At 39.8% G+C, this 13,852-nt stretch overlaps 1 pseudogene; it reads left to right on the forward strand.

Annotated features, from left to right (window-relative positions):
* Positions 1 to 4,689: 4,689 nt before the first annotated feature.
* LOC102245650 lies at positions 4,690 to 7,229 on the forward strand (annotated as a pseudogene).
* Positions 7,230 to 13,852: the final 6,623 nt, after the last annotated feature.

Consider the following 13,852-nt stretch of genomic DNA (forward strand, 5'->3'; position numbering starts at 1 on the left):
AGTAACAAAGAAACAGAATTAAAACTTTATTGTGGGGAGCTGCTACAGTGTTTTGGACAGGTTCAAGCCTTGGACTGATGAGAGGGCACAGTCCTCTCATTGCCACATGCAAGTCCCAGCTTGGAGGGCAGGGCCCTCCCAGCACAATTATAGTCAACAGCTGTAGTTGTAAGCTTGAACCTATGGTTGGAACACATGGCCCCACGTGCCTGAGTGATGTGGGCTTGATAGAGTTCAGGTGCATGTAGGTGAGTAGGATTGAAACCCAGGAGAATGTCTGTAAACATCTTGGTCACGCCCTTACTTTGCCTCATAGCATCTGCTATAAACTAAAGGCATGGTTGTGGGCATGGTCGCTGTCTCTCAGAGAAGCAGCGTCCCACTGAGACCCGGCTTTTATTCTCTTGTCTGTCTTTTCTAAGCCTTTCAGCCGCCCCACTTAGGTTCACCCCGTGCTGGCGCAGCACACTTTAGAAAGAGATGCCTCCATGCTCCCAGGGCGGGTTCCTGCCTCAAACTCCGTCCTTATAGGAAACAGCTCCTGGAAACAGCTTGGGGGGGGCGCAGCCGTTGCCAAGACAACCCCTGTAGGACTGACTGACTTCCCCTCGGTTGCTGTTCGTCTGTATGTGATGAACACCACCTATGGTTTTTATATAGTAGATTTAAAAAAATGTAGTTAGGGTATTCTTGTGTTAGTTTAGTAGACCATCTTGGTAGTTTTTAATCATTTTGGGGGGTCTGGAATATTTTGAATAATATTGATAAAATAGGAATTAACAAATATACCCTTAACATTTAATCTATTTGAGCCTTAGTTCAGAAAGCAAAAGTTCAGATAGAGATACCAAAGTATCTGATCATATTTGGTTTTTAAGGTTTGGATGGTGAGTAGTTAGAGTTCCTCAACCAAAGGATCTGTTCAAATGTTCTGATTATATTCAGCTCCTAAATTGTATACTGAGAGTTGAGATAGTGAGAAATACTACCTGAACTTTTATTTGTTATTTTGAAGTTTAAATTTTGCAGTAAAACTGATTGGGCCTAGGCCCTTTCTAATGGCAGGTCCTTCATGATATATCAGTTTCTTCTTTGGTGAAGAAGAAAGGAAGAGTATTATTGTTTTTACATTGTCTTTTTTTTGTATTATTTTTGCATTTTATATATCCTTACTTATTTGTATGTGCTTGATCCATCAAATTCTAATATAAAATTCCCCATGCCCTAACCTGTTTGGCTCAGTGGATAGAGTGTCAGCCTGCGGACTCAGGGGTCCCAGGTTCGATTCCGGTCAAGGGCATGTGCCTTGGTTGCAGGCACATCCCCAGTGGGAAGTGTGCAGGAGGCAGCTGATCAATATTTCTCTCTCATCGATGTTTCTAACTCTCTATCCCTCTCCCTTCCTCTCTGTAAAAAATTAATAAAAAAAAGATTCCCCACAATGACTTGTGATTTCCATAGTCATTATATCTGTCTTTGTCAGAGTTTTGAATTTATAGCTTTTACTGCTATAGTTTTTGGTGTATAGACATTCATTAATTATACTTGTAGATCTCATAATATACCTCTTTCCCCTGCTTAATGGTCTTGATTTTGTATTATTATCTGATTTTGATTCTGCCATTTCTGCTTTCTGTTTGCACACATATGTCTGGTGTAATTCTCCACATGCCTGTATTTTCAAACCTTCTTTGTCATTCTGTTTTAGGTGTGTTACTCGACTACAGCACTGGGATGATATATCTGTTAGATTAACTTGGGTTGCAAATAATGTGCACTGGTTTCAAAAATAAAGGGGAATGTATTTGCAGGATAGGTTTAGTTTTAAGCATGTCTTGTTTCAGTGCTGCTGTTTGGTTTCTCTCAGTTCTTTCTGTTCTGTGTTCCTTTCTGTGTTGAGTTGCTTCTCTCATGGGAGCAAAATGGCCACAGAGGATCAAGGCCTTCCTTGTGCTTGTACTTTACAGTCCAGGAAAAGAAAGAGTGCCTCTTCTGAAAACCTTGAAAATTCTTTAATCACCTGCCAAACCCTAAAAAAAAAAAAAAAAAAAAAAAAAAAAAAAAAAATCACTGTGACCAAGTGGTGTGCCATACCATTGGTCAGGGCCTGTGTTATTCATTCTTGAACCAATTGCTTTGGTGAGATTGGTATTATGCTAAATGGTGAGTTTGAGTGAATTAAGATTCAGGCCTAAAACTGAAGTTTGAGATTCATTCCCACCCAAGCTAATGTACCATTATTTATGACAACAGAGTAAGGAGTATAAATATTATGAAGAAATTAACACAGTTCTCAGAATGGAATAATAATATAATTCTTCATCTTTAAAAGCTAAGTGGATCAACTGATAAAACATACCAGAAATAATAAGTAAGGTTACAGTTACAATATTAATGTTAACAATGGAAAAAAACCATTGCTTTGCTATAACAAAAAATAACCAATTAGAAAATATAATTGAAGAAAATATATCACTTATAAAAATTATAAAATATATCGAATAAATTTATTAAGAAATATGCAGCATTTATAAAAAATATGTGTATTTTAACCGAGATTTAAGATGTCTCTAGCTAGATAAACTCAATATTGTAACAATGTCTATTTGCTTTAAAATACTCTCCAAAATTTATGCGATCCTAACCAAAGTCACAATGAGATTTCTTTTCTGGGTATGTATTAGGGAAAGGAGGTATTCTCAGTTGAGACAAAGGATTTTAAAGTCCATCTCATAAAATTAATTATGCTAGACTTGCCAGGAAATAATAACAAAAAAGCAGGTGTAATGGGCCTGTTGGAAGAAGGAAGCCTTTTCTCACCAGATATAGAAACATAACATAAAGCTACAGCAAATTTAAAAAATTAGGCATTGGTGCAAAAATAAAAAAAGAAAACAGTAATACAGAATAGAAAATCCAGAAAAAGACCAAAATAATATAAAGGTGACTTTGAACATTAATGAAAAGTGTGTGTGTATGTGTATAAAATCCAAGAGAATACATTAATTATTCAACATGTAGTTAGGCAATAATCAGCTATTTCGGGGGAAAAATATAGAGCCAAATCCTTATCTCACAGTTCATATGAAAATCAATACCAGCTTACTAGTATAAGTTGAAGTAGAGCAGGCCTGTCTATGAATGATGGGGAAAAAAAACACACAACAAAAAACCATCAAGAACTATGACTAAATAAACATTTTAAATTTACGTATGTGAAAACATATTAGTAAACCATCATTTTCTGTCTGCTAAGAAAATGACAAAATCTGAACAAAATTTCACCACTGAAGTCACTAGAGAGCCAATGAATCAAAGAAAGAAGGAAACCCAGAGAACAGAGCTTTGCACTTGGGACTGCTTTTCCCCTGGAGGCATTTGTTCACAAGTTTTAGGTTGGGATTCCAAACTATAAGGCTACTAGAGGCCCGAGGCAGGAAATTCATGCAAGGGGCTTGGCCCTGGTAGCTGTTGGATCTAATTAGCATATTAGTTCTTTATAGGATGCTCCATGAGTAAGTGTGGTCCTAAAATAGATCTTCCCCCAAGGGATTGAAGCACAGTTTCTAATCATATCATTTAATCATTGAACTGGGATAATCCAGGACTGCTGATGTCCTTAGCCACCTGTCAGAAGCAAACAAAAATCCTCTTTGAAGGAAGGTTACATACTAGTCTCAAATGACATCTTACCACTTTTCATATAGAATATCTAACACTGAGTGAAAGACAACCAGACATTTAAAAAATCAAGACAGCTCGCTCGCGTGCGTCCCCGAGCGCCCAGTTTAGTCCCTTCCGGTTCAGTTATGCCGGTGCAGAGGTGCTGCGGCACCGAGGCGGAGTTGTGACTGTGGGGAGGGGAGGCGAGGTTCAGTCTTTAAAAATACAGCACAAACATGGCTTCTAAAAGAGCTCTGGTCATCCTGGCTAAAGGAGCAGAAGAGTTGGAGACGCTTATCCCTGTAGATGTCATGCGACGAGCTGGAATTAAGGTCACCGTTGCGGGTTTGGCTGGAAAGGACCCGTCCAGTGCAGCCACGATGTTGTCACCTGTCCTGATGCCAGCCTGGAAGATGCAAAAAAGAGGGACCTTAAGATGCAGTGGTCCTGCCGGGAGGTAATCTGCACAGCATTGATGCGAGTCTGCTGCTGTGAAGGCGATCCTGAAGGAGCAGCCACCTGTGCAGGTTCTACGGCTCTGTTCGTCATGAAATAGCTTTTGGAACCAAAGTTAAAAAACACTCACTGGGTAAAGATAAATGATGAATGGAAATCATTACGGCTACTCAGAGAATCGCGTGGAGAAGCTGTAAGACAGCGTGATCCTCATGACTGGGGGTCGGGGCCAGGTTCTAGTTAGCCCTTGTGATTGTGGAGCGCTGAGAGGCAAGGAGGTGCCTAACAGGCGAAGGCCCGGCTGGTGCTGAGAGATTAGCCGCAGCCCTGGGAGAGGTTAGGAGCCGCTTGTCCCCCCTCTCTCCCTGTGTTTGTCCTGCTGTGCTGGGAAGCCGAGGCACTGCCCCTGGGAAGTGGGGTGCGAGGCCTCCTCAGATTCCGCCCCCCACACACACCTGTGTCCCCACATTTCTGAACCTCGCTTGCAGAATAAACAGGATGTATAGCAAAAACAAAAAAAAGAGAGAGAGAAAGAAAGAGAAAGAATGAAAGAAAGAAAGAAAGAGAAAGAAAGAAAGAAAGAAAGAAAGAAAGAAATAAAGAAAGAAAGAAGAAAAAAGAAATCAAGACAGTGAATTGGAAAATCAAAAGAAGCAACACAGTATAAGGAACTCATCAGGTATCTTAAAAATGAAGTTTTTCACACATGGATGGATTTTAAATTACAAATGAAAAATGTAGCTGAGATAAGAAGACAACTTTAACAGATAACAATATACTATGAAAAGATACAAAATGGACATTCTAGAACAAATAAATATATAACTAAACTCAGGAACACAATGGACAGATTTATCATGAGGCTAGACACATTGAAGAGAGAATTAATGAACTGGAAGATAAATATACAAATAATATATACAGAATGAAGCACAAAAAGAGGAAAAGATTGAAAAACATGCAGAGGAAACAATGTAAGAGACATAGGGGAACAATTGAGAAGTTCAAAACCTGCATATTGATAGAGTCCCAAAAAAAGAAGAGAAAGATAATAAGTGAGAAATGATCTTTGAAGTAACAATGAATGATATTTTCTTTTAAAAAATCTGTGAACCCAAGCTGGATAAATACAAAGAAAACCACACTAAGGAATATAAATATTATAAAGAAATAAATATTATAAAGACACAATGACAGAGAAAGCATTATGTAACCAGCTAGAGAAAAAAAGAAAACTTAGACCATCAAAGCAACAACAATGAAACATAGCTGACGTCCCTACAGGAAAAAAGAAAAAGAAAAAAAAAAAAAGAGAAAGCCTAAAGACAATGGAATGATATATTAATGCTGGGAAAACACCTGCAAAAAGTTTCTATAAACTGAAAAATGATTTTTCAAAACTGGGCTTGAAAAAAGGTATTCTCCAGTAAATGCAGGAAAGTTTTGCACCTACATACCCATACAGGAGAAAATACTTTCCAGCTGTATGACCATGGGAGAAGAAAATTATTCTACATGGAAATTCAAAGATACAGGACATATTTAAGAATATCAAATAAAAGAATTATTCAATTTTGATATAAAACTATAATAATATTATCTTGTGGGGCTAACATATTACAAATGAGTTAAGAGAATACATTGATGGAAAAATAAAATGAAATAAATAAGAGGATAAAAGCAGTTAAAGGGTTCTAAGGTTTTTGTATTGTCTGAGAAGAGGTTATACTTATTTGTCTTAGACTGCAAGAAGTCATCTTTGCATATTGTAAGAAATAATAATAAGAGAATGCATAGCTACCAAGTTAATAGCAGGAGGAAGTGGAATTATACAAAATAATTAAACCAAAGAAAAGACATATACTAGTAACTTGAGTCGCGAACCTGGCACTCACTGCCGCTTTAACCTGAGTCTAGGCTTCTCACCTTCCTCCCTGAAGAACATGAGCTTCAGCACCCCCTCCAGCTTCTCCACAAACTACCAGACCCTGGGCTCTGTGCAGTATAGCCCAGCCACGGGGCTGGCTGGCCAGTAACCCAACCAGTGTCTATGCAGGTGCCAGGGGCTTAGGCTCCCTGATCTCTGTGCCCCACTCCACCAGTGTGGGGGTGGCTGGGGGTCCGGGGCCTGGCTACGGGGATGGCCAGGGGTCTAGCGTGTATAATAGGGAGCATCTAGAGTGAGAAGGATACTATGAAATACCTGAATGACCACCTGGCCTCCTACCTGGAGAGGGCGAGAAGCCTGGAGGCTGATAATCAGAGACTGGAGAGTGAAATCCAAGAACACCTGAAGAAGAAGGGACCTGGTCAGAGACTGGGGGTATTATTTCAAGACCATCGAGGACCCGAGGGCTCAGATCTTTGCAAGTCCTGTGGACAATACCTGCATTATTCTGCAGATTGCCAATGCCCATCTTGCTGCTGATGACTTCAGAGTCAAGTATGAGACGGAGCTGGCCATACACCAGTCTGTGGAGAGTGACACCAATGGGCTCCGAAAGGTCACTGATAACACCAATGTCACTCAGTTACAGCTGGAGACAGAGATCGAGGCTCTCAAGGAGCAGCTGCTCTTCATGAAGAACCACGAGGAGGAAGTAAATGGTCTATAAATTAGACTGCCAACTCTGGGTTGACTGTGGAGTTGAATGCCCCTGAATCTCACGACATCAGCAAGATCATGGCAGACATCTGGGCCCAGTATGATGAACTGGCTCGGAAGGACCGAGAGGAGCTAGACAAGTAGTGCTCCCAGTAGATGGAGGAGAGCACCGCAGTGGTCACCTCACAGACCACTGAGATAAGAGCTGCTGAGATGACACTCACGGAGCTGAGACATAGGGTCCTGTCCTTGGAGATCGGCCTGGACTCGATGAGAAATCTGAAGGACAGTTTGGAGAACAGCCTGAGGGAGGTGGAGACGTGCTATGCCATGCAGGTGGCACAGCCTGCCTCACTACTGAGGGCAGTGGGCCTAGGGGGAGCAAGTGGGCTGGTAAATGTGGAGCATGGGAGATTTGTAAAACTAGTGAGAGATAAGATAGGTTTGGAAAGATGGGGCATGTTTAGGGAAAACCTGTAATTTATTTAGAGTGGATAATATATGTCATAGATTTAGTTATGACTATAATCAATGAAAGTTGGTATATCTGTACTTAATGGATGTGAAAAATAAGAATTTAAAACTTGTCATTATCAACTCCACTAACAACTTTTAGATTATTGGAATAAGTCTATTTTATTATCTACTATGTGTGTTTTTTTCTTTTTTGAGTTATTTCTTTCCATTTATTTATTTATTTATTTATTTATTTGTTTGTTTATAGTTGGGTTGACATTGGTTCACAAAACCATACATGTTTCAAGTGTACAACTCAATAAAACATCATACCATAACTTTCCTTAACCAACCTCAAATAGGTGGTTAGGGAACTGGGCACTGCAGAAATTGCCTGGGCTTGTTCTGAGAATTACATGAGTTAATAGTCATAAAATCTGAGAATAGAGACTGGAGCATAGTAAAAGCTCAACAAATGGCTGTTATTTTTATTGTTACAGTTATGACTTTTACATGGGAAATTGTTTTGTTATCTGAATTAAATGCTTGTTCTGTAGGTCCAAGGACACCAAGTAAGCAGCCTTTATCTCTGGCCTTGCTCTGTCCTCAACTCTGAACCAGGAGCTTAGTAATATCTCATGGATCTCATCTATCCTGCTTGAAATATATTTGCTGAAATCTGGCAAACAATGCAGAAGTCCATCCTATGCGTAGGCTTTCTGGTTGGCACTGGGGATAGTGTCCAGTAAGACACAGGCTGTAACCTTGAAAGAACTCACAGACCTGCAAACAAAGAATTTCCATAAGTAAAGAACTTCCATGCAGTGAGATATGGCTAATAGGAGGAAGAATGTATCTCAGCAGTAGGATGAAAAATGTGCTTTGCAAGCAGAAATGAGGGACACAGTAGTCTCCTCACCCTCTTATCCTCAGGGGATAAGTTCCAAGACCCCCATTAGATGCCTGATACTGAGGATAGTCCCAAACTCTCTCTCTCTCTCTCTCTCTCTCTCTCTCTCTCTCTCTTTCTCTTGATTTGTTATGGTGGTTTTATTTATACTTACCTTTTACTTAAAGGAAGCACTTGATGTCTTCTCTTTGGCATATCCAAATTGCTAGCACCACTACTCTTGCACTTTGGGGCCATTAACTAAAATAAGAGTTACTTGGATAAAAGCACTGGGATACTGTGACAGTTAATCTGATAACCAAGACGGCTACTAAATGACTAATGGTGGATGTGGTGAGGTGGGGGGTGGGGAGTGGGGGGTGGAGAGCATATACAGCATGGAGAAGCTCCAGACAAAGGACAAAGGGATGATTCACATCCCGGGTTGGATGGCATGAGATTTTTATCACGTTAACACAGAACGGGGCACAATTTAAAAGTTATTGTTTATTTCTGGGATTTTTCATTTAATATTTTTGGACTGCAGTTGACTGTGGGTAACTGAAACTGTGGACAGCAAAACTGAGGATAGGAGGGGATTACTGCATTTTCTGGCCAGGTAAGAACTGGAAAGCTTTACAATGGATTTGGAAGGAGAGGATAGTCTAGGCCAGGGGTCCTCAAACTATGGCCCGCAGTCCACATTCGGCCCACTGAAAACATTTATCCAGCCTGCCGGGTGTTTTTGCCTGTTGCTTAGCAGCCGACTCGTCCTGGGCCCGCAGTGCACATGTGTGGAATGTGCACCCCACTCTCCGACTCTCCTCCTTCTCTCTGTCTCTGGACTCCTCCTCTCAGTCTCAGGTGTGATCAGACAAGTCACGAGCTTGCCTGTGCAGAGCCTGCTGCTGCCTGAGGACCGAGGTAAGAACAAGTTAGGATTTTTTTTTTTTTGAAGTCAGGAGGTCTATTTTTTTATTTTATTTTGTAGTTAGTAGGGCCTTTTTTTTTTTGAAGTTAGGAGAGCCTTTTTTTTTTTGAAGTTTTGTTTTTTTACTTCAAAATAAGATATTTGCAGTGTGCATAGGAATTTGTTCATAGTTTTTTTTTAAACTGTAGTCTAGCCCTCCAACGGTTTGAGGGACAGTGAACTGGCCCCCTGTTTAAAAAGTTTGAGGACCCCTGGTCTAGCCATAAAGAACAGCATGCACACAGAGGCAGAAAGGCGTGAAAGTCCAAGGCATGCTTGTGGAATGGCTAATTGCCCTTTGTGTCGGGTACCTCAGATGGCTAGAATGGGAATCAGCATTTGTAAAGGCTGGAGAAATAAGCCAGAATTGGGTTGAGACTGCTTTTCCATGGAATCTAGAATTTTTCAGATTATTTTAAAGGCAAATCTTTTACAGCAAACCTTCAAATAACATGATAGTTAAGGTATAGTTTATTGGACTTTTGAGTTTGAATATGAGTGTTTCCTAAGTAGTCAAGTATTGAGAATTTAGGGTTTAGAAACAGAATTATTCTTTCTTAAACTAAGTTATATTATGACCAATTAAATGTCAACTTGTACTTGCTGAACCGTATATGGTTGTGCAAGCTATGATTATAATATCAATGATAAAAATAATAGCACAAGTAATAATAATACCATCTAACATTTATTGACAGTGTTTTATGTGCCAGAAACTATTATGACTCTTTTAGCCCATTAGCATATTTAATTCTCACAACACCTCTTTGAGGCATATACTATTACTATTATCTCAGAAAATATTTTTCTAAACAAGTAAAAACATGATACCAATGGTAATGGTAGGTTATGTTATTTTCTTTATGTTGTGGACCCCAAGAAGAAAGATTCATTTGATGTGAACCCAGAGAAGAAATGTATCTGCTGCAATGAACTCCCCATAGTCTCAAACTAGGTGAAATCAATGGAGCAGCCACATTTTACAGACACTGAGAGTCTAGCAGCTGACAGGGGCTCCTCACGTTCTGTTTATCCCAGGAAGAACTTCAGACTGAACTCTTGGCTTCCTAAGCAATGCTCTACTCCTTTACACTGCCTGAGCCAACTGTTATAAGGGGGTTCCTGATATCCTCTTCCCACCAGTGGACCAAGACCTGCCCCATGCAATCAGAACTGCTCCATAACAACCAATCAGGATGCATAATGCTGACCAACCAGGACTGCGCAGTTCAGAAGTGTATGAATTTGGATATTTCTTTACATGAAATGGACCTAATTAGGAACTGTGTCAGGAACTTTCTAGCTACAAAAAGTGCCCTTCCCTTTGTGTAGGCAGAACATAACTTAGGTTGCTAACTCAACCTGCGTCTCCTGGGCTGCATTTGCTCAAATAAATGTTTATTATTCTTTATTACAGTCTAAAATTAATTTTGGTTTACAATGTGTACACCAGGCCTCATCAACCTTTTATTTTCCTTGAATGCCCATCTTTTCTGTAGTTTTATGACATAGGATAGATAGAGACAGAGAGAAACAGGGAAGGTCTTTAGAAAGTTATTATTCCTAGCTGATTATGGTTTGAATTTTATTTATCTTTGTAAAAATGACTTAGAGTGACAATTCTATCAATAAGAATAGTATTCTAACTTGGTGATTTTGACTAGGTCGAGACTGGTAGGTGCTGAATTAGAGATTCTAGAAGATATACTGGGTTTCGAACAGGGTGAGTTTTGTCTTCTGTATCTGCCTGTCAAGCCAGACTCACTACAATATTATATCATTCCCCTTTCCACTCACCACCTTTGCACAAAATCAAGTACCAACTCAAGATAGTCACTCACTTTCCATTTAGGAACATTTACCTCTTTGTGGGAAAAATAGAATGAATATTTGGGACTCTCATAGTACTACCAGGAAAATGTCAATGGACATCCACTTAAAATTAGACTTAATTCCACAGGGAAATTGTGATGGAATAGTCAATTTAGAAATTTAAATCCCGGGCATAGATTCAGAAATGTTTAAGAACCCTTGCTGGAGTAAGTATTTGCTTGAAGTTCTTTTTAATCCCCAGCAACTGTGGGTTTAAGATTTTCACAAAATGAGAGGAAAGAAATTATGTGTAATTTTCTCATCTGAACTAGTCTCCTTTTGCCTACTGCTTTCCAAACTTCAGCTACTTAGCATGTCAGCCAAATCCTGCCGTGAACGTCACTTTCCAGCAATCTGAATGGGAAACCACAGAGCCCCCGTGCTTTCAAATTATGCACCGACAAATCCAGAATAATCAGGGGAAGCACAAGACAGATCACGTTTTACCTACGGTGAAATTTAGGACATGCCACAAGTAATTGATTCTCTTTCTAGGATAATTTACGGACAAAGGCTTAAATTTGACTTTTTAAACACAATAGCAGATCACTATTTTAACATTAGGGTAAAGTCAGAATAATGAGACCTTTTCTGTTATTCTGACCAATTATTTTCTTTTTGCCACCATTGTGCTGGCCCCTCTATGTCAGCATCTGTCACTCTGTTACGATTCTTAGTTTGTACGGCTTTCTCCACTATGTGTGTTCCTCCAGCATAGGGATCTATTCTTGTTTACTCTTGTGAAAGGTATGTCAGTATTTGCCACAATGTCCGGTCTATGGTAGGCAGTCAACCAATGCTGTTGAATGAATGAGTGAATACATGTGCGCATGTTGTGGCAAAAGCAATAGTTAGTGGTCCTGAATTCTACTGAAGCTCTGTCATTAACGACTTTTGTTTGAACAGTTGATTTCATGTTTCTTCACCATCAAAAGATGATCTTGAAAATTTCTTCCAAAAAACTTTTATTTCTATAGCAAGTGATTTACAGCATTTTATAAAATGCAAAGTGTGAAACATATATAATGAATAAGTAGTTCAAATTTTGATATCTGACCACCATGTTTGGGAAATCTGACTATTGTGTACCCCACCCCCCTCACTTTGCCAAATATTTCAATTCCTTTCCTTTCTGGCTTGTTTTGTTTTTTCCCCACTAATTCTTAGAGGAAGAAAAGAAGTGAGGAAAACAGTCATTGTATTGAGAATACTGAAAGTCAGAGACTTTTTTTTTTTTTGGCTTGAATTTTTTTATTGAATTTATTGGGGTAACATTGGCTAATAAAATTATATAGGTTCCAGGTGTCAATTCTATAATACATCATCCGTATATTGTACTGGGTGTTCACCACCCCACTGGACTTGGAGAGAACTTTGTTCTTCCTGCTGGCAGCTGGGGGCTTCATTTCTCGGAGCTCGGTTTTCATGACAGCCTAAAATAACAAGCTAGCCCCTTGTGAGTGCTATAATTCTACTAGAATTTATGACAGTGAAGAGAAAAACAGTGGGAGAAGATTGATCAAGTAGGATTTTTCAAACCACAGGTTGGTTATTGGGGAATATCGACTTGTTTTTAAAATCATCTAGATTCTTACCATTGTGTATAGGTGACAATTGCCCCAGAAATTTTCCATGCTTTTGAAAAGCTTGCATAATGGCTTGTGTGGCCATTGCAAAATCATCCCTTGATGTGAACTTAACCCAGAGAAGGAAATTTCAAAATGTGTCCTTCTCAAAATTTTAGGCTTTTCCTCCTGCAGAGATGGAGGGGCTATGGGGGGATGTTTGTGGAAGCTAGGAAGGGGGAGGAGTTTGTGTAATGAGTGGAAAAATCATCCAAGAGTTTATAAACAGTTGCAGTGCATCGAGGCAACCACATTTGAGACTGTGGGGGAAAATAAAAGAAAACATAAACCCATCATTTGCCCTCATTTCAGCCGGGAAGGAGATTGTCCATTTTCTGTTTTGGTCTCTGTGTTTCAAAGATTGATGTCAAAATAAAAACAATAAGACACTCATGGTATTTTCTTTCCTAATTTGCCAATTGAAGATCAGCTACCCAGAAAGCAGGGTTCTGAGTGCACTACAGATGAGTTTTTTTCAGAGCCTTTCTATTAGCTGCCATTTCAGAAAAGTTTTTTTCTCCTTAATTGCAAGAGAGCAATGAAAGACTCAGTGAGACATTTGTTATCAGAAATCAGGGGGGAAGGTTGGTGGTCTATAATCGAAAACTGAAGGCCTGAGATATTTTTTTCTAAAATTATCAAAAGCAAATTGATACAGAAGATATTAAGCTGATATAAGAGAGCCTCCCACATTCAGGGATTGCAAAACCAGCTACTTACCGTTTCCCCAGAAAATCTTAAAGCTTGAAAAGGAGAAGCCTTTTAAATCCTTGTCCCTCCAGTGTGTGTGTGTGTATGTGTGTTTGCTAAATAATTGAAACAAACAAAAAGACAACGCTCCTGGATATTTTTCCCCTCAGGCAATCTCATGTGGAACCTTCCCTCTTGCAGGTTCAGGGCAGCTTGGCCTGTGTAAGACAATAGATATGCAAGATAACAACAGGGCAGTTGCTCTGAGGCCTTGGCCTTTATCAGGATTAACTGTTACACCCGTGAGCAAAACAGGGCGGCAGGGTTTTTCCATCACCGGCCTTCGCTGTTCCTGGGTGCCAGATGGCATTATATCCATGAAAAAAAAAATGCTGCGGGTTATAATGTTGACCAGGCGCTGTTACTTCCACTTGATCACACTGTTTGGGGCTCTCTTTGATGTACAAAACACTTCTAAGATAATGAAATGCCTTGGCAGCTGGCTAATGGCTGGGAAAGTGCAAACCCTGCACTGAACTCTTCCACCAGACTATTCAATGGCAAGGTAATGTCAGGCCCACGCTGGAGAGGGAGCAAAGAGGCTAGTTGCCAGGCAGGCCCGGACT

This window comes from Myotis brandtii, unplaced genomic scaffold (genome assembly GCF_000412655.1).
Source record: "Myotis brandtii unplaced genomic scaffold, ASM41265v1 scaffold504, whole genome shotgun sequence".
NCBI lineage: Eukaryota > Metazoa > Chordata > Mammalia > Chiroptera > Vespertilionidae > Myotis > Myotis brandtii.